Genomic DNA, 20,513 nt, shown 5'->3' on the forward strand with positions numbered 1-20,513 from the left:
GGATGGGGGCAAGAGACGTTGGACTATTTGCAGGTGCAGGGCCTAGCAAGACTTGACCCTCAGACTAGGATCTTCATCTGGGACGGGATCTGGGGAGAGAGAGGTAGCCTTGGTGTCAAAACATCCTGCACTGGGGCACTGTCCCTGCAGCCAAGAGCTGACAGTCTGAAACCATGGCAGGACATGGGAAGGCTTCAGGCTGGCTGGCACACAGCAGGGGACCCCAAGGAAAGGGCAGACTACAGTAGCAGAGATGCCCATACCTGGACCCCAAAACAACAGAGAGTGTGGCCCCTGAAGGAACAGATTCTTACTGATGCTGCCCCCCAAGAAGGCCCAGCACACAGGCTTCCTGAGAGGTAGCACACTGTGGGGGCTGGAACCAGCATGAAGTGTGAGTACCCTGGTAGGTAGGGCCAAGCCCCTGCCCTCCCACGGATTGGCCATCTGTGGCACCTGGAGCTGGGCAGGTGCCCTCAAGGACATGGGATCCATGGCCCCCAGGGTCCTTAAGCAGAGGAATGTATGCCGGGCCAACCACATGCACACAACAAAGGCATGCTGCCCACTGCCCGCCATGCAAGAGAGCCCTCTCCCTGGACCTGCTGGGCCTCTTCTGGATCACTCCCTCAGGTCTAGAGTGTCACGACAATAGGCGCAGGGCCATCGCCTGTTTTGCCCAGGGACTCGAGATTCCCCTCCAAGTCCTGGTAAGCCCTTCCTGCTTCAGCGGCCTAAGGGATCGTGGAGGGTGCTCCCCAGCTGCCCTGAGAGGGCCCAAGCTCCTTGAGAATCGGTTGCATGTGACAGGAGCTCTGGGCTCTACTGCCCAGAGCACCTTGCCAAGGGCCGAGGCTTCAGGAACATCCCAGGGCTGAGGGGGACAGCCACCAGTGGCCCCAAGGGGCCAAAGTCCACCATCTGGATGGGAAATGGGGCACACCATGAAGCAGCAAAAGCCCTCAGCTGAACGTGGGCGGTGGCATCCCTGCACTTTCTGGTCCTTGTCAGGGATCCGGCCAACCTTTCACTTCCCCTGTGTGTGGGATGGCCCAAGGGGGGACCTTTAATGGAGAAACCCACCCTATCTGGACATCCAGCAGTCCCGGCTCGATGGCCATGCAGCCGCCTCCCAGACATGGGCCTCCTGAACCCACCCTGATGGCATCTGCCGCCTCCCTGCAAGCCCAGTGGCTTCCACACACCTGCCATGGTTGAGGCCACATGGAGACCCTGGCCACCATGGCCCACTGAAAGACACAAGGGGAACAGGGTTGTTAAGCAATGGCTCCCTGGAAGGCATCCTGGAGGGGGGAATGAGTCAGCAGGCAAGGCAGAAGGCCTGAGCACCTCTTTGGCACCTGGAGGCCCACAGTCACACCACACCCACAGCGGGGAGCCTCGAGGGAACGGTCACTATAAGCTCCAAACAGCAGCTCTCCCCCAGGGCCCTGAGCATCCTCGGGATGCTGACACAGGGATGGTCCCCTCCATTGGGCCTCAGTGTAATCCTATTGAACATGATTTTTGGGTCATCATCTCTCTTCGAGACAATATGAGTTCTCATCATTGACCCAAGCAAGGCAGTAGCAATGCAGGCGGGCACTCTTCTGTCCCCCGAATCCACTTACCAGGGGAGCTTACTGTAGAGTGGATTACCCTGGATGGTGCCGGGGAGGAGACACTGGGCCTCTTGCCAGGGCTGGGCCTAGGAAGATTTGGCCCTCAGGTCAGGATCCTCGTCTGGGTACATGACCTGGGGAGAGAGGTTTAGGCCTGATGTCAAAACGCCGTTCTCCAGGGCACCTACCACTACAGCCAAGAGATGCCAGTCCCGAAATCCTGGTGCCGCATGACAAGGTGTGAGGCCAGCTGACACACGTCCAGAACCGCAAGAAAGGGGCAGGCTACAGGAGCCAAGATGCCCATACCTGGATCCCAAAACAATGGAGAGTGTGGCCCCCGAGGGGGCAGAAGAGCCCAGAGTTCCTGTCACATGCACCTGACTCCAGGGGTTTGGGCCCCCTCGGGGCAGCTGGGAGCTCCCCTGCCTGATCCCTCGAGCTGCCGAGACAGCAAGGGCCCACTGGGTCTAGGAGGGGAATCTCAAGTCCCTGGGCACAACAGGCAATGGCCCTGGGGCTCCCGCCCTGACACTCTAGACTTAAAGGAGTTATCCAGGGAAAGAGTCTCAGCAGGGGCAGGGAGAGCCCCCCGCCCTGTACGGCGGGCAGTGCACAGCATGCTTGGTTGCATGCGTGTGTTTCACCCAACATCCATTCCTCTACCCTGGGGAACATGGGGGCCATGGCTTCACATGTCCTCGAGGGCATCTGCCCAGCTCCGGGTCTCATAGATGGCCAATCCATGGGAAGGTGAGGCCTTGGTCCTACCTACCAGGACAAGCTCCTTGCACACTGTGCCCTGGTCCCACACTGTGCTACCTCACAGAAAGCCTGTGTGCCAGCCTTCTCATGGGGGGCAGCCTCCCATCCCCCGAACCTGCTTACCGGTGGTGCTTGCTGAAGTGGGGTATGCCTGGGGGGAGGGGTGGGGGCATGAGTCGTTGGGCATCTTGCAGTGGCTGAGCCTAGCAAGATTTGGCCCTCAGAGCGGGATCTTTGTCTGGGGCCAGGATCTGTGGAGAGAGAGGTAGGCAAGGTGTCAAAATGCACTGCTCCAGGGCACCTGCCATTGTAGCCAAGAGCTGCCAGTCTGGAAAGCCTGGCACTGTGTGGCAAAGCATGAGGCAGCCGGCATATGGTGGGGGACAGCATGGAAGGGGCAGGCTACAAGAGCAGTAATGCCCATACCTGGATCCCTAAACAACAAAGAGCATGGCCCCCGTGAGAGCCGAGCCTTTCTGATGCTGCCCTCCCAGAAGCCCCACAGGCTTCCCAAGAGCTCCCGCCTGTGTTGCCAGTGCCTTCCTTGGATCAATGATGAGAACTCATATTGTCTCGAAGAGAGATGATGACCTAAAAATCATGCTCAATAGGATTACGCTGTGGACATGAGGCCAGGCATGAAGGGTGCATACCCAGGTAGGTAGGGTCAGGCCCTCGCCTTCCCATGGATTGGCCATCTGTGGACCTGGAGCTGGGCAGGTGCCCTCGAGGACACAGGGAACCATTGCCCCATGGCTCCCAGGGCAGAGGAATGGATGCCAGGACATCTGCGTGCATGCTACCAAGGCATGCTGCCCATTGCCCCCCATGTAGGGGGCCCTCTCCTGGCACCTGCTGGGCTTCTTCCCCAGGATCAATCCCTCAGGTCTAGAGTGCCACGTTGAGAGGCCCATGCCATTGCCTGTTTTGCCCAGGGACTCAATATTCCCTTCCTAGGCCTAACAGGCCCTTCCTGTCTTGGCGGTCCAATAGATTGGGTAGAGGATCTTCCCAGATGCCCACGGGGCCCCAAGATCCCTGGGAGTCGGGTGCGTGCTAGAGGAGCTCTGGGCTCTCTCTCCCGGGGCAACTTGCCAAGGGCATGGGCTTCAAGAACAGCTCAGGGCCAAGGGGGACATGGACCACTGGCCCCAAAGGGCCCACATCCACCATCTGGACAGGCCCATGGGGCACACCATGAAGCAGCAAGAGCCCTCAGCTGAACGTGGGTTGACTATGGCTTCCCTGCACTTTCCGGTCCTTGTCAGGGACCTGGCCAAACTTTCACTTCCCCTGCATGTGGGATGGCACAAGGATGGAACTCCACCCTCTCTGGACATCTAGGGCTCCCAGCCTGATGCCCATGTGGCCGCCACCCAGACAGTGGACTCACGAACCCACCCTGATGGCATCTGCAGCCTCCCTCCAAGTCCAGTGGCTTCCACTCACCAGCCATGGTTGAGGCCACACCGAGTCCCTGGCCACCACCACCCGCTGAAAGAAACAAGGAGACCAGGGTTGCTAAACAATGGCTCCCCTGGAGGCGTCCTGGGAGGTGGAATGGATCGGCAGGCAAGGCCAAAGTCCTGAGCCCCTCTTGGGCACGTGTAGGTCCACAGTCACAGCAGGGAGCCTCGAGGGATCAGTCGCCTCAAGCCCCAAACTGCAGTGTTCCCCCAGGACCCCGAGCATCCTCGGGATGCTGACCCCAGGATGTCCCCTCCATTGGGCCTCAGCATAATCGTATTGAGCATGATATTGAGGTCATCATCTCTCTTTGAGACAATATGAGTTCTCACCATTGACCCAAGCATGGCAGTCGTTATGCAGGCAGGTGCTCTCCCGTCCCCTGAACCTGCTTACCAGGGGTGCTTACTGTACAGTGGGATGCCCCTCAGGTCTAGAGTGCCATGGCAAGAGGCCCAAAGCCATCTCCTGTTTGCCCAGGGTCTCAAGATTCCCTTCCTAGGCCTGTTGGGCTCTTCCTGTCTCTGTGGCCCAGGGATTGGGGTGGGAAGCTCCCAGCTGCCCGAGTGGGCTCAAGCTCCTTGGAGTCGGGTGCATGCCACAGGAGCTCTTGGCTTCCTGCCTGGGGCATCCTGCCAAGGGCCTGGGCTTCAGGGACAGCCCAGGGCCGAGGGGGACAGCAGCAAGTGGCCCCAAGGGGCCCATGTCCACCATCTGGAGGGGCCCATGCAGCACACCATGAAGCAGCAAGAGCCCTCAGTTGAACGTGGGCTGTCGGCGGTGTCCCTGCACTTTCCGGTCCTTGTCAGGGACCCAGCCAAACATTCCCTTCCCCTGCAAGTAGGATGGCCAAAGGGCAGGATTTCAAGGGGGAAGTCCACCCTCTCTGGACATCCAGGGTTCCCTACCCGATGCCCATGCAGCAGCCACCCAGACATGGGCCTCCCAAACCCACTCCAATGGCATCTGCGGCCTCGCTACAAACCCAGTGACTTCCACTCACCTTCTATGGTTGAGGCTGTGCCAAGACCCTGGCCACCATGGCCTGCTGGAAAACACAAGGAGACCAGGGTTGCTAAGCAATGGCTCCCTGGGAGGCGTCCTGGGAGGGGGAATGGTTCAGCAGGCAAGGCCGAACACCTGAGCCCCTCTTGGGCACCTGGAGACCCACAGTCAGACCACAGCCACAGCAGAGAGCCTCAAGAGATTGGTCGCCTCAAGCCCCAAACTGTGGTGCTCCCCCAGGGCCCCGAGCATCCTCGGGATGCTAATCCCGGGATGGTCCCCTCCATTGTGCCTCAGCATAATCCTATTGAGCATGATATTGAGGTCATCACCTCTCTTCGAGACAATATGAGTTCTCATCTTTGACCCATGCAAGGCAGTGGTGACACTGTCAGGCACTCTCCCATCCCCTGAACCTGCTTAAAGGGTGCTTACTGTAGAGCAGGATACTCTGGAAGGGGGTTGCGGGTGTACAAGACACTGGGCCTCTTGCTGTGGCTGGGCCTAGCAAGACTTGGCCCTCAGGGCAGGATCTTCATCTGGAGACGGGATCTGTGGAGAGAGGGGTAGCCCAGATTTCAAAATGCCCTGACTTGAGTCACCTGCCCTTAGTCAAGAGCTGCCACTCCCGAACACCTGGCGCCCCGTGGCAAGGCCTGAGGCCAGCCGGCACACAGCAGGAGACTGCAAACAAGGGGTAGGCTACCGGAGCAGAGAGGCCCATACCTGGACCCTGAAACAATGGAGACCGTGGCCCTAGAGGGAGCCGAGCCTTGCTGATGCTGCCCCCCAGGAGAAGGCCTGGCACACAGGCTTCCAGAGATGTAGCACCCTGTGGGCGTGGGACCTGGCATGAAGTGTGCTTGCCCTGGTAGGTAGGGCCAGACCCTCGCCCTCCCACTGATTGGCCATCTGTGGCACCCGGAGCTGGGCTGGTTCCCTCGAGGACACAGGGAGCCATGGCCCCCAGGACTCCCAGGGCAGAGGAATGGATGCTGGGCCAACTGTGTGCATGCAATCAAGGCATGCCACCCACTGTCCGCCATGCAGGGGGGCCCTCTCCTGGTACATGCTAGGCCTATTCCCCGGGATCACTCCCAGAGGCCTAGAGTGCCACCGTGAGAGGCCCAGGACCATCGCCTCTTGCACCCAGGGACTTGAGATTCCCCTCCTAGGCCTGGTGGGCCGTTCATGTCTCGGCGGCCCAAGGGATCAGGGAGGGGAATTCCCCAGCTGTCCCAAGGGGACCCAAGCTCCTTCGGAGTCAGGTGCATGCGACAGGAGCTCTGGGCTCTCTCGCCATGGGCACCTTGCCAAGGGCCTGGGTTTCAGGAACAGCCCAGGGCTGAGGGGGACAGCCACCAGTGGCCCCAAGGTGCCCACATCCTCCATCTGGATGGGTTCATGGGGCACACAATGAAGCAGCAAGAGCCCTCAGCTGAACATGGGCTGACGGCGGTGTCACTGCACTTTCCGGTCCTTGTCAGGGACCCAGCCAACCTTTCACTTCCCCTTCACATGGGATGTCCCAAGGGCGGACCTTTAAGGGGTAAGTCCACCCTCTCCGGACTTCTAGGGCCCCTGGCCCGATGCCCACGTGGCCGCCTCCCAGACATGGGCTTCCCTAACCCACCACGATGGTGTCTGTGGCCTCCCTCCAAGCCCAGTGGCTTCCACTCACCTGCCATGGTTGAGGCTGCACCGAGACCCTAGACACCATGGCCCACTGAAAGACACAAGGAGACCAAGGTTGCTAAGCAATGGCTCCCTGGGCGGCGTCCTGGTAGGGGGAATGAGTCGGCAGGCAAGGCTAAAGGCCTGAGCACCTTTGGGCACCTGGAGGCCCACAGTCAGACCATAGCCACAGCAGGGAACTCCAAGCGATCGGTCACCTCAAGCCCCAAACTGTGGCACTCCCCCAGGGCCCCGAGCATCGTCGGGATGCTGACCCGGGGATGGTCCCCTCCACTGGGCCTCAGCGTAATCCTATTGAGCATAATTTTTAGGTCATCATCTCTCTTCAAGACAATATGAGTTCTCATCATTGACCCAAGCAAAGCATTGGTACCTGGGCAGGCACTCCCCATCCCCCAAACCTACTTACCAGGGGTGCTTACTGTAGAGCAGGATGCCCCGTTGGGGTATGTTGGCACCTGATGTTGGGCCTCTTGCTAGGGCTGGGCCTAGCAAGACTTTGCTCTCAGAGTGGGATCTTCGTCTGGGTACAGGATCTGGGGAGAGAGAGGTAGGCCAGCTGTCAGAACGCCCTGCTCTGGGGCACCTGCCCCTGTGGCCGAGAGCTGCCAGTACCAAAAGCCTGGCACCACGTGGCAAGGCCTGAGGTTGGCTGGCACACGGTGGGATCCGCAAATAAGGGGCAGGTTACAGGCTATAGCTGCCCATACCTGGACCCCAAAACAATGGAGAGTGTGGCCCCCCAGGGGAGCTGAGCCTTGCTGATGCTGCCCCCCAGAATTCCTGGCACACAGGCTCCCGAGAGTTAACATGTGTGGTCACAGGGCCCAGCATGAAGGGGGTGTGCCCTGGTAGGTAGGGCCAGGCATTCGCCCTCCCACCGATTGGCCATCTGTGGCATCCGCTGCTGGGCAGATGCCCTTGAGCACATGAGGAGCCACGGTCTCCAGGGCCCCCAAGGCAGAGGAATAGATGCTGGGCCAACTGCATGCATGTGCAACAAAGGCATGCTGCCCACTGCCCACCATGCAGGGGGGACCTCTCCCTGCACCTGTTGGGCATCTTCCCTGTGATCACTCCCTCAGGTCTAGAGTGCTGCCGCAAGAGGCCCAGGGCCATCGCCTCTTGCCTGCAGGGACTTGAGATTCCCCTCCTAGGCCTGGTGGGGCCTTCCTGTCTCAATGGCCAAAGGGATCAGGGAGGGGAATTCCCCAGCTGCCCCAAGGGGCCCCAAGCTCCTTGGGAGTCAATGCATGAACAGGAGCTCTGGGCTCTCCTGCCCGGGGCAACTGGCCAAGTCCTGGGGCTTCAGGAACAGCCCAGGGCTATGGGAGATAACTGCCTGTGGCCCCAAGGAGTCCACGTCCACCATCTGGATGGGCCCATGGGGTACACCGTGAAGCAGCATGAGCCCTGAGCTGAACATGGGCTCACCGCAGCATCCCTGCACTTTCCGTTCCTTGTCAGGGACCTGGCCAAACTTTCGCTTCCCCTGCACCTTGGATGGCCCAAGGGCGGACCTTCAAGTGGTAAGCCCACCCTCTCCAGACATCCAGGGCTCCCGACCCAATGACCATGCAGCCTCCACCCAGACACGGGCCTCCCGAATCCACTCCAATGGCGTCTGTGGCCTCCCTCCAAACGCAGTGGCTTCCCTCACATGCTATGATTGAGGCTGTGCTGAGACCCTGGTCACCATTGCCCACGGAAAGACACAAGGAGCCCAGGGTTGCTAAGCAATGGCTCCCCGGGAGTCGTCCTGGGAGGGAATGTGTTGGCAGGCAAGGCTGAAGGCCTGAGCCCCTCTTAGGCACCTGGAGACCCACAGTCAGTCCACAGCCACAGTGGGGAGCCTCAAGGGATTGGTCGCCTCAAGCCCCAAGCTTCAGTGCTCCCTCATCACCCTAAGCATTCTCGGGATGCTGACCCCAGAATGGTCCCCTCCATTGGGACTCAGTGTAATCTTATTGAGCATGATTTTTAGGTCATCATGTCTCTTCAGGACAATATGAGTTCTCATCATTGACCCAAGCAAGGCACTGGCGATATGGGCGGGTGCTATCCATCCCCCAAACCTGCTTACCGGGGTTGCTTACTGTAGATTGGGATGCCCTGGAGGTGGTGCAAGAGCATGAGACATTGGGCCTCTTGCCGGGGCTGGGCCTAGCAAGACTTGGCCCTCAGGGCGGGATCTTCGTCTGGGGATGGCATCTGGGGAGAGAGGGGTAGGCCAGCTGTCAAAACGCCCTGCTCCTTGGCACCTGCCCCTGCCCCCACAAGCTGCCAGTCTTCAGATCTGTGTTTTTAACCTTGGATTTGTGATTGAAGCATAGCATTCCTGAAAATCTGTGCCTTTTCTTTGATCCCATATGAATGGAACATTTGGTCTCCAAGAGATTTTGAGTATTGTTAATGTTCACCCCCACCCCTGACCGTGTGGAAAGCCAGGCACACAGGGTTCCTGAAGTTTATATTTTTCGGCCATGATTTACTGGGTTTTTGTTTGGGAGCCCCAGTTGGTGTGGCCCAGTCTTGGAAGCTGCACGGAATAAGCCCCTTGTGGCATTCAAGGTTGTACCATGTTTCGTTTTGAACAGGGTTTGATAGGGCATGGAGCACCGTGGAAGATCTCCCTTGCCACATTGTCCAAGCAGAATGCCGGGCTTACTACAGAGCATGATGCCCATGCACACACGATTTTGGGCCTCTTCTTGGAGCTCGGTGGTGTTGCATTTGTGTGGGTGTTGCTTTTCTTCCTTTTCAGAAGTAATCTGTTTAATGAGAAGTAGGATATTTGTCAGAACAACCTTTCCATCTGCGTTATTTTTTGTGTTCTTTTTCTTTATATCTGTATAAACCATTTAATACATGAATATGTTCATAATAAGTTAACCAATGGATGTATAATTATAGTGTATTGGCAAATCCATACATATCTACTTTCTTAAAAACATTGTAAATTGGCCCCTAGTCTTCGTTTATGTTTCTATATCTCTATTATCTATCATCTATCATTTATCTATCTATCTATCTATCTATCTATCATCTATCTATCCTCTATCTATTATCTATCTATCATCTATCTATCTATCCTCTATCTATTATCTATCTATCTATCTATCTATCTATCTATCTATCTATCATCTATCTATCCATCCATCTATCTGTTCTGTCACAAGTAGGCCTAGCTGTTCTGATTCATTATTTAAACTCTCTGCATTTTCAATAATTTTACTTCTTAGGCTCATTTATTTTTGGCTTCAATTTCATTTTCTTAGTACAATAATTTAATATATTTCAGGAACTCTCATGAAGTGTCAATGTGATTTTATATGGAATTGTTTTTCAGTAAAACATATTTCCCATCATTAAAAGATACTTGTTCCTTATGATCAAGGCAACTTTCAGTCTATTTTTCAAAAGTCATGTTTTTTTTTTTTATGTTTTCCTTCCATATTCTGCTAGTAGCATTTAAATTGTGATTCATATACTCCATCATCCTGGTGTAAGGTGAGCCTATGTGATCAAAGGAACATGAAGTCATGAGGGAGTTCCTTTCATATTTTGAAGAATTTCCTATTTATTTCTACAAAAGTACCTTTGAAATAGTTTTTGTATTCCTGATTGTTTCATTCTTTAAGACATAGATTTATTTTCCAAGTACTTTGAACACCAGTGTCCTTATTGGGTAAAACTTATTTGGTCAGAGTTCCCATCATGAACAACTGGCAATCCCAATAGCTCACAAATTTTTTGCTTATTTTCATTTAAACTCAATTAGTCAATGTATAGTACATCATTAGTTTCTGTTGTAGAGTTTAGTAATTCATCAGTAGCTTATAATGCCCAGTGTTCATCACATCACATGTCCTCCTTAATGCCCATCACCGAATTACCCCATCCCCCCACCCACCTCCCCTCCAGCAACCCTGTTTGTTTCCTATAGTTATGAGTCTTTCATGGTTTTTCTCCATGATTTCTTCCCATTCAGTTTTCCCTCCCTTCCCCTATGATCCTATGCACTATTTTTTATATCCCCCATGAATGAAATCATACAATTGTCTCCTCTGGTTGACTTATTTCACTCAGCATAATACTCTCCAGTTCCATCAATGTCAATGTAAATGGTAAAATTTCATCCTTTTTGCTGGCTGAGTAATACTCCATTATATATATATATATAATTTCTTAAATTGTCATAAGAAGTTTTGTCAATCCACCAGAGTCACAAGTAAGCTATATGAATTCTTTTCAGTGTCCTTCAACTAAGATCCATGGGATGAATTTTTGCATCTCAGCCTCTGACCACCATGGATGTCAAACTTTTCAAGAAGAAGTGGTCTGAGACTCAAATGCAGACTCTCACTGTTGTCACCTCTGAAGTGTATTTGATATATTTCCTTAACCTGGACACATACTGACTTGTGTCATGTTTCCCAGTGGCCATGAAGGACAGATATCCTCCACTGCCATCTTACACATTTCTTTAAAAATAACAAAGTTATGCTTTCCAGAGATTCTATCATGTCAGGATGACACAGGATGAAATCAATCCTCTATTATTTAGTTTTCCAAAAGGAGTCAAACATATTTATTGCCTTTACATGGGCTTACTCTTCTGTCCTAGCTTTTTTGTGTCCTGTATCTATGATCAAATGCATCAACTCACCTCATATTATGACAACCACTGCTTGAATGTTCAACTGAAGACACAATGAGGGAAAAGAGGTATGGAATTGTTCCAAATGAAGGCTCCTTTGGGGAAACATGGATCATGTAATAAAGCCTAAAATATTAACATTTGTTAGGTACATGGAATCTTATAGACATTGTATAGCACAAAGGATTGCCTTGAGGTTATCTCAAGTCTGAAATTCTATGATTTGCCCAGTGATAATGCATAAAACAATGAATGAATGAATGAATGAATGAATGAATAAAAAAGAAATTTGTAAATTAATTAGTTAATCAATTAATTAATACCTGAAGAATAAATATAAATTTACCTTATGAAAATGCTAAGCACCATTCATTCACCATAAAGGAGAAGTCCTTGTTTACAAACAAGCTTCTAGATTGGAAAAGCAGTCATGATGTGTCTGGTAAAATCAAGTTCCCTATGGTCCATTTTTTGTTTACACAGCAATAGTGGTACGTGGATAATTGGGCTTGGCTATTGGCCATGAATACCCATAAAATGACCTTGTAAAATTATGTAGAATTAGTTTTATGGAGTCTTGAAAATGTGTTCACTACCCATCACTGAGGCAAAACTTTGCATGAGGTTTTTTAGGTCATGGCCTAAAATACATTCTTTTTGTTCAGACTCCTCTTTCATGTTCTTACTAACATCTTCCAATCAGCATTGCAAAAATTTTTCTTTGTAATATATATATTTATTTCTGTACTTTGGGCAAACAAGACCTCATGATGTAGATGATACTATGGCTCCAAAATCTCAGCATCATATTTATATAAGTACTTCCAAAATTGTTTTTTTTTTTTTCCCTTTATGGTGCCATTTCTAAAGGATCTGTGTCTTGAGAAGAAGAACTTCAAATATGAAGCTAGTGTTCCATTTGGCAAAGCTAAACAGATTAAGGTGCCAATTAGGAAAAACTGGCATCACCAATAACCCACGATTCCTTACACTGATATTTTAAAGACCTAATAATCCTCAGGGGCCATGATGTAGTTATCTGAATACTCAAGTGTCTTTTAGCCAAGACCGATTGGCAGATTAATTCTTGCATTTCACTCTCTGGATGCCGTGGACATGATCCTTCCTTAGAGGAATTTGTTTTGAGGATCTGATGATGATCCCAGCAGTTATTATCCCTTCAGTATATTAGAGTTAATTTTCAACCTCTGCACAGATAAATGGTAATGTTTCCTGAGGGGGTGCGGCTGGGTAGTGAAGGAAATATTTCCTCTATTTGGAGTGTGATCCATTTCAGGTATAATTAAAATGTTTCCAGCGATGCTATCCCAGTTGCCTGACTCCCAGACAGAAATCAAACAACTACAACACTTAGCTTTCTGAAAGTAGTCACTTATTTATCTTCTTAAGTCAAACCTCTGATATAGTCTAATTTTCTGTGTCACCTATATCTATGATCAAACACATCTATTCACTTTGAATTTTAATGCAACAGCAAAATTCTTTCCAGAACTTCCAACTGAATAACATGATGAGAAAAATATAGCTAAGGACTAGCCTTGAGGATGGCCCTCTGTGACTAAATATGGCTCACCAAATATAGCCTAAAGTTGAGGATGTGTTGTTATCATGAAACCTATAGAGAAGTTTCCCTGAATGGACTTGTTGCTTGAAGACCCAAAACCCATTTCTCTAGAAGGGAAATATGGTTCTTCAACCTTTTGCTTTAGCATTACTGACTACATTGGGCCTCAGCATAAAATTTCTGAACATGATTTTTAGGTCATCACTTCTCTAGAAGATAATATGAGTTCTCATCTTTGATCCAACTACAGCATTACCTGCAAAATTACACACTTTGACCTGTCTATGCTCATCAGAGATAGATTTTGCAATTTGTGATGCCAAAATAGACATGACTTTTGCCATATACCATCATGAGCACTTGGCTGACATAGGTTAATTCTGTGGCAACAAACAGCGCACTTTTTTTAGAGTCATTTGTTGTAAGTTGTAAGACAGATTACAAAATGTTTTACTACATCTCTCATGGACTCATGATTTATCCATACTCTATGTTAAGCAATTATTACGATCATTTCTGGAAAAAAAAATTACTTCTTACAGAGTTGATGCAGCTTTCATTCACAAGCAGGAAAAGGACATTATAATACTCTGGTTTCTCTTCAGATCGTATAAATCTTTTGCCTTTTACTACAGATTTCCGTGGAGAGGAACAGTTGTGAGTTTTTACTCAGTTTTTTGAAGCCTCTTTGAACGAGGTTTTTTCAAAGAAAAAAAAAAAAGAAAAAGGACATTATATACAGGTTTCTTAAGTTTGGATAAACATTCAGGTGGTGTTTGCAGACATGGGAGACTTTCATTGGTCAATCTTATTGTATCTAGTCAAGAAGTCATGTCAGGGTATTTGTCATGGTTCATTGCATATAAACTCAAATAAATCTTACTCTTTCAGCCATATGAAACTCTGGATCTAGAAATCAGATGTCAGGACACTTGAAATTGTGGTCACTTTATGAATCCTTTGTAACCATAAAAGAAGTTTTCATATCATGGCCAATAAGCTGTTGTAGTATGTTGTAAGTCCTCTTCAATGTCTTACAGTCTTGACAAAAACAGAACAAAGGAAAATACAATAATTAGTGTAAATATGTATACTTGCATATTTTGACCAAAGAAACTCACAAAATGGAGTAGGAACCATAGCTCTGAAAAATTCTCATATACTTTCAATAAACTTTAAAAAGTAACGTTTTCTCAAACTGAGGGTTCTAGAGGGGAGGGGGGTGGGAGGATGGGTTAGCCTGGTGATGGGTATTGAAGAGGGTACATTCTGCATGGAGCACTGGGTGTTATGCACAAACAATGAATCATGGAACACTACATCAAAAACTAATGATGTAATGTATGGTGATTAACATAACAGTAAAAAATTTTTAAAAAGTAATGTTTTCTCACTCATCATCAGGAAAATAAAAATCAAAACCACACACAGATCAGAATGGCTAAAATTAACAATACAGGAAACAACAAATGGTGAGGAAAAGGCAAATACCATATAATTTCACTCATATATGGAATGTAAGAAACAAAACGGATGAACACAGGAGAAGGGGAAAAAGAGAAGGAAGCAAACCATGAGAGACTCTTAACTATAGAGAACAACTGAGGGTTGTTGGAGGGGAGTGGGTGGGGGATAGGGTAATTGGGTGATGGGCATTAAGGAGGGCACTTGATGTAATAAACCCTGGGTGTTATATGCTACCAATGACTCACTAAATTCTACCCCTGAAACTAATACTATACTATACGTGAACTAACTTGAATTTAAATAGAATATTGTAAAAAATAAAAATCAAAAATAAAATCATAAGGGCAAGATAATTAAGAAAAAAATTAAGAAATCAGCTTATCTCTCCTATTAGAGGAACTTTCTCTTCAGCTTTCATATTATTATAAGTAACTAAAGAATTTATCCTTAAAGTGCTTAATGAGAATTAAAGCCTGCTCAATTATATGTGTTGGTCTCACATGTGAAACATGCATCCACTTAGGTTTCTCCTTTACCTTAATGGTAGTGTGTTTATCAACATCGTCTGGTATCTGGTAGGACTCCATTTAATGGATGACCATCAGTCTGTCAGTGTAACACTTTAATAGAGACCAGGTCTCCTGTTCAATGATGATAACACATCTCCTCAGGGAGATTTTTTTCAGCACCTGGTCACATGATGGCATAATTAGCCCAAGGAAACCCACAAACTCATTAAGTGTTATATACGATCATGACTGTTTTTTTTAAATCACATAATAGGGTAGGCTTAAACCCTAAATTTATAGATTTTCCAAACTCAAAGAAAGAAATACCATGCTTACAACAGAGAGTTAATATTATTTTTAATAAAAACAGTTGTAAGGCTTTGGGTTAGTGTGAGACATTGGCTTGATACAATTTAGTCCAATAATTGCTTAGGATATGGTTTATTCATTCTACTTGTCCTGAAGTTTGGAGATGATTGCAAGTAGCCAAATTTTGAGTACTTGTAGGATATTACAAAGCTCCTGAATTGCCACAAATATAAAATGACCACCGGGTGATGGGTATTAAGGAGGGCATGTGAGGTGATGAGCACTGGGTGTTATACACAACTAATGAATCGTTGGACACTACATCAAAAACTAATGATGTACTATATGTTGGCTAATTGAACATAATAAAAAATAAATAAAATAAAATAAAATGACTTCTTATGGAATTCTTCATGTTTAGGAATTCTAAAAGTTTAGATGATATAATTTAGTAAGGCACTGTTCACAATTTGAGTATCAGCTTTAGCCTACAGACACATTTGTGGCCATACGGACATTATATATAACATTACTAAAAATATTTAATACCTTTGAAAGTTGGAGTCTCAGTTAAGTCCAATTGTCGTCATACTCCAGGTAACATTGGCCTTAGACTTATCTTATGTGTTCTCTGTAAAGAACTTTTCTGACAAACAGCACATCTTTGCATTATTTCTTGAATTATTTAATCCAATACAAGCATTACAAGATTCCAAAATTTTCAACATATTCCTTCTGTATGAATGAGTTGGTTGATTTTATGAAAAAGCCACCCATATATATGATTGAGGTAAAAGAAAAGTCCTATAATGTAATTCCCATTTTTCTATGGTATTCTTCTTAGCTCCTCTTGAATTCTAATTTTCTAATTCTTAGAGAGCTAGATGTTTCCAAAGTTATCATTCAGAGCTCCTGGATATGAGTAATAGGCATTTCATTTTACCAGTCCAAAACTTAGTACACCTTTTTTCGTAGCTTACTCTAAAAATTCCTTTTTAAAAAAATATTTTATCCTGTTTTCAAATATGTTTTAAAATAAATAATATAAATATTTTAGAGAATTTTCAATGATCCTAATAAATCAGTAATTAATTTCCCATGTAATATTTTAATTGCTGTCAATGTTGAAAAGCCTTTATTCTTTCAAAGTTGGATGGTTGCACAATAGACCACAAACAATATTTATTAACAATACAAATATTTACATTAACACTGAAGGCTAGGGGCCCCTGGGTGGCTCAGTCATTAAGCGTCTGCCTTCAGCTCAGGTCATGATCCCAGGGTCCTGGGATCAAGCCCCGCATTGGGCTCCCTGCTCAGCTGGAAGCCTGCTTCTCCCTTTCCCACTCCCCCTGTTTGTATTTCCTCTCTCACTGTCTCTCTCTCTGTCAAATAAATAAAATTTAAAAAAAGACTGAAGGCTAATCTATAGTGACATCCGCAATGTCAGAATAGGAGGTCTCTGGCCCTAATTCCCTCACAGAAAAATCAGTTTAGCAAATATACAACAAAAATGCCTTTGTGAGAATCCCAGGCCTCAAAGGTAATGTTTTAGCACACAGGGGAATGCAAAAACTAATTTAAAACATTAAAAATGGGCAGAGTAAAGGTTTTACTTTGTTCTTGTCACCCTTCCTCCAAGCTGGCACAGTACCACACTAAGAAAGATCTCCTTGGCACATGATTTCTCCAGCGGGGGAAGAAGAGGCTAAGACATACATCCAACTTCTCCAGTGTTTTGTACACTAAGATATCCACTTCTCTTGTCTCACATGGGACAGGAGGGAATTAGAATTGGTAGACCACATGTGGACTGTTAGAAACAAGGAAAAGGGACCTGGGCTCACAGGGACATGGGCTAATGGGTGCTGCAGTTCTTAGCAGAAGCCCTGTGCCCCCACCAGCAGTTTGGACAACCAGAGCTCTTTACAGCAGCATTGCTACAATAAGGAATGCCCCCAGCCAGCCCCCCCACCCAACCAGGGAGCCCAGCCTGAACCACCATAGACACCAATCAGCACTTCTGCTGGCCTCAAGAGCTGAGTCACCAACACACCCAACTGTGTAGCCCAGCCAGCAGTCCTGCCTAGGTAGGCAGCTCCACTGAAACTTAGAGCTCAACCAGTAGCCCTGCCAAATCACAGAGCCCATTCAGGGGCCCTGCCTAATGAAGGAGCCCAGCCAGGATCACCATCTGACTAGACAACCCATTCAGTGTCCTCTACAACTGCATAGCCCAGCCAGTGTCCTCACCCAACCTCACAGCACAGGTGCCTTGCCCTGCTGGTACATGGATGCTAAAACTGGTCTACCCAGGATCCTAGGCTGGGCTGATTGGTGAAGGACTTTTCCCTGCTAAGCTAAGCTAAGAATGGAAAAGGTTACTACTTTCTCAAATGTGCACACACCAATATGAGGATACAAAGATCAGAAAGAATTAGGGATATATAGCACTACAAAAGGAAACAAATAAAGCCCCAATAACCAATTCTAAAGAAACATATCTACAAACATCCTGATGAAGAACATAAAATAATTGTCTGAAAGAAGCTCAGGGAACTAAAAAAGAACATACATAGACAACTGAATGAAATCAGGAAAATAATACATGAACAACCAAAAAAAGTTAAAACTATAAAAATCAAACAGAAATCTTAGAGATGAATAATACAATGACTGCACAAAAATTTCAATAGAGAAATTCAACAGCATGTTCAACCTAACAGAAGAATGAATTAGTGAACTTGAAGACTAATCACTTGATATTACCTAGTCAGAGGGACAAAAAGGTAAATGAATTAAAATGAGTAAAGAAAGCCTACAGAAGTACAGAATATCATGAAGTAAAACAATATTTACATTTTGGGAGTCCCAGAAGAAGAGAGACAAAAAGGGGTAGATGTTCTATTTAAACAAATAATAGCTGATGGGGAGGGAAATGAAATTGATGAAGCCCAAAAGTCACCAAGTAGATTGGACCCAATAGGTCTATACCAAGATACATTACAATTAAACTGTCAAATTCAAAGACAAAGAGAGAATTTTGAAAACAGCAAGACATAAGCAACCTACCACATACAAGGGAACTCCCATAAGACTATAAGTAGATTTCTCAGTAGAAATATTGCATGTCAGGAGACAAAGGGATGATATATTTAAAATACTGAAAGAAAAAAAAATTGCTAACCAAGAATATTAAACCTGAAGAAACTTTTAAAAAATTTAATATTTTAAATTTATTTTTTATATTTTAACATGTATCATTTGCAAGATTTCTTTAAAAAGAATAAACATTTCCCCCTTTTTTATTTGAATATAGTTGACACACAGTGTTATGTTAGTTTCAGATGTACAACACAGTGATACCACTTCTCTATATGTTATGCTATGCTTACCACAAGTGTAGCTACTATGTGTCTTCATACAACGGTATTAAAATTTAATTGACTATAATCCTTATGCTATACTTGCATTCCCATGACTTATTAATATCATAGTTGGTAGCCTGTATATCTCACAAAAGATTTTTTTAGTGAAGGAAAAATACTTTCCCAATTAAACAAAACAATGAGGGAGTTTGTCACCACTAGATTTGCCTTACAAGAAATCATTAATGAGGGGCACCTGGGTGGCTCAGTCGTTAAGTGTCTGCCTTCGGCTCAGGTCATGGTCCCGGGATCCTGGGATCGAGCTCCACATCGGGCTCCCTTCTCCGCGGGAAGCCTGCTTCTCCCTCTCCCACTCCCCCTGCTTGTGTTCCCTCTCTCACTGTCTCTCTCTCTCAAATGAATAAATAAAATCTTTAAAAAAAAAAAAAAAGAAATCATTAATGAAATTCTTCAAGTTGAAAAAATAAACACTAAAGAGAAACAAAAAAGCATATGAATGTACAAATCTCACTAGTAAAGTTAAGAATATAGACAAACAGAATATTGTAATACTGTATAATGATATATAAATTACTTGAACCCTAGTAATAAAAGTGTAGATCTTTTGTATGCAATTGAAGTTATTATCAGATTAAATCAGACCATTATAACTATAAGTAGTTCAATGTAAGCCTCATGGTGACCACAAAGAGAAACTTATAGTAAATATACAAAAGCTAAAGAGTAAATAAGCCATACAACTACAAAAAAATCATCAAACCAAAAGAAAGGCAGTAAGACAAGAATCAAACAGAAAATAATTAACAAAATGGCAATACTAAGTTCTTACCTGCCAATAATTACCTGCAATGTGAATGAATTAAACTGAGTTAAAAAAAACATAGAGTGACATAACATAATAAAATTAAATTAAATTTAAAAAAAGCAATTGCAAAATAGAATAGACACTACGCTACATTTTGGTTAAGAAAAGAGAAATGGTAAATAATAACCATATTTTGCTTGTCTATGAAAAGACACACAAAAAGGATAAAGCACCCAACAATGAAGTCAGTCACCTACAAGGGTTGGGAAAAGTGGATAAAAGTGGATAAATTGGGAAAAGTGGATAAAAGTGAGCGACAAAAAAAAAAAAAAGAGTGAGAAACCCCTGGGAAGATGGCAGAGTAGGAGGACCTGAGTTCACCCCATCCCACATTTTCAATTAGATATCATCCACATCCAAATCAACAAACCAGAAAACAATCCAAAGACTGGAAGAATGAACTCCACAACTAAATATAGAGAAGAAGCTGCAGCTGAAAATTTAGGAAGGTCAGAAAGGCAAAGCTGGATGCTGACCACAGGAGGGAGGGGGCTGTGCATGTGGAGAGGACAGAGAAATGGGTGCTTATACAAAGGAACTCACACAGGGAAGACTAATTCCCATGTTTGGCTTTAAAAACCAAAGGGGTTAAATTCCATGAGCTTATAAAACCAGTGGTACTTGGAGCTTAGAACCTTAAAAGTCTGCTGACTCAGGACTGGGCAAGCAGGGAACATGAGTGATAGCTGGGTTACTGTCCTTAAAGAGACAGCAGCCTGCATGGAGAGGCAACAAAAATTGGCAGTTTTCAAAATGCAGGGAAAAAACAGGAGACAGATCTATTCATACAGATTTTGGAGCATGTTGCAGGACTTCTCCAAAAATGAGGGACTTGACAGGTGCCATTTTGCCCCCCTGCCCCCAGCAAAAACGCAGAGCCACCTGCCAGAGGCAGGGCTGTACAGACTTGCTGCCTGACCTGGTGGAAGTGTACCATGCCCATGAGTCTGAGGACTAGCCCACTCCAAGCCTGTTGGCCTTTGCCCTGAGCTCAGGAAAAATGTTGTAAAAGCCATGCATGCGCCCTGACCAGCCACCAGGTGCACAGCTACAACTGTGTATGGCACCCAGCCACAGCACCAGGCCCAAGCATTACCCCACGCCTACTCTCATGCTCTGGTAGCCCCAGCACTCAACTCCCAGGTGCCAAAACTATTCCAAGGATCCAGCATGGG

At 46.6% G+C, this 20,513-nt stretch overlaps 8 non-coding genes across 8 annotated transcripts; 2 read left to right on the top strand and 6 right to left on the bottom strand.

The window, feature by feature from the left end:
- Positions 1-1,495: 1,495 nt before the first annotated feature.
- On the bottom strand, positions 1,496-1,576 carry LOC123325832. Its single transcript, XR_006540676.1, has one exon. It is a non-coding gene; the product is annotated as a small nucleolar RNA SNORD115 (small nucleolar RNA).
- A 1,357-nt stretch (positions 1,577-2,933) lies between these two features.
- On the top strand, positions 2,934-3,014 carry LOC123325854. Its single transcript, XR_006540698.1, has one exon. It is a non-coding gene; the product is annotated as a small nucleolar RNA SNORD115 (small nucleolar RNA).
- A 1,100-nt stretch (positions 3,015-4,114) lies between these two features.
- On the bottom strand, positions 4,115-4,195 carry LOC123325853. Its single transcript, XR_006540697.1, has one exon. It is a non-coding gene; the product is annotated as a small nucleolar RNA SNORD115 (small nucleolar RNA).
- Positions 4,196-5,147: 952 nt separating this feature from the next.
- On the bottom strand, positions 5,148-5,228 carry LOC123325856. Its single transcript, XR_006540700.1, has one exon. It is a non-coding gene; the product is annotated as a small nucleolar RNA SNORD115 (small nucleolar RNA).
- A 1,601-nt stretch (positions 5,229-6,829) lies between these two features.
- On the bottom strand, positions 6,830-6,910 carry LOC123325822. The gene has a single exon (XR_006540667.1). It is a non-coding gene; the product is annotated as a small nucleolar RNA SNORD115 (small nucleolar RNA).
- Positions 6,911-8,502: 1,592 nt separating this feature from the next.
- On the bottom strand, positions 8,503-8,583 carry LOC123325836. Its single transcript, XR_006540680.1, has one exon. It is a non-coding gene; the product is annotated as a small nucleolar RNA SNORD115 (small nucleolar RNA).
- A 4,377-nt stretch (positions 8,584-12,960) lies between these two features.
- LOC123325859 lies at positions 12,961-13,041 on the bottom strand. The gene has a single exon (XR_006540701.1). It is a non-coding gene; the product is annotated as a small nucleolar RNA SNORD115 (small nucleolar RNA).
- Positions 13,042-13,384: 343 nt separating this feature from the next.
- On the top strand, positions 13,385-13,500 carry LOC123325741. Its single transcript, XR_006540600.1, has one exon. It is a non-coding gene; the product is annotated as a U5 spliceosomal RNA (small nuclear RNA).
- The last annotated feature ends 7,013 nt before the right edge of the window (positions 13,501-20,513 follow it).

The sequence above is a fragment of the Neomonachus schauinslandi genome, chromosome 9 (assembly GCF_002201575.2).
Source record: "Neomonachus schauinslandi chromosome 9, ASM220157v2, whole genome shotgun sequence".
Lineage (NCBI taxonomy): Eukaryota > Metazoa > Chordata > Mammalia > Carnivora > Phocidae > Neomonachus > Neomonachus schauinslandi.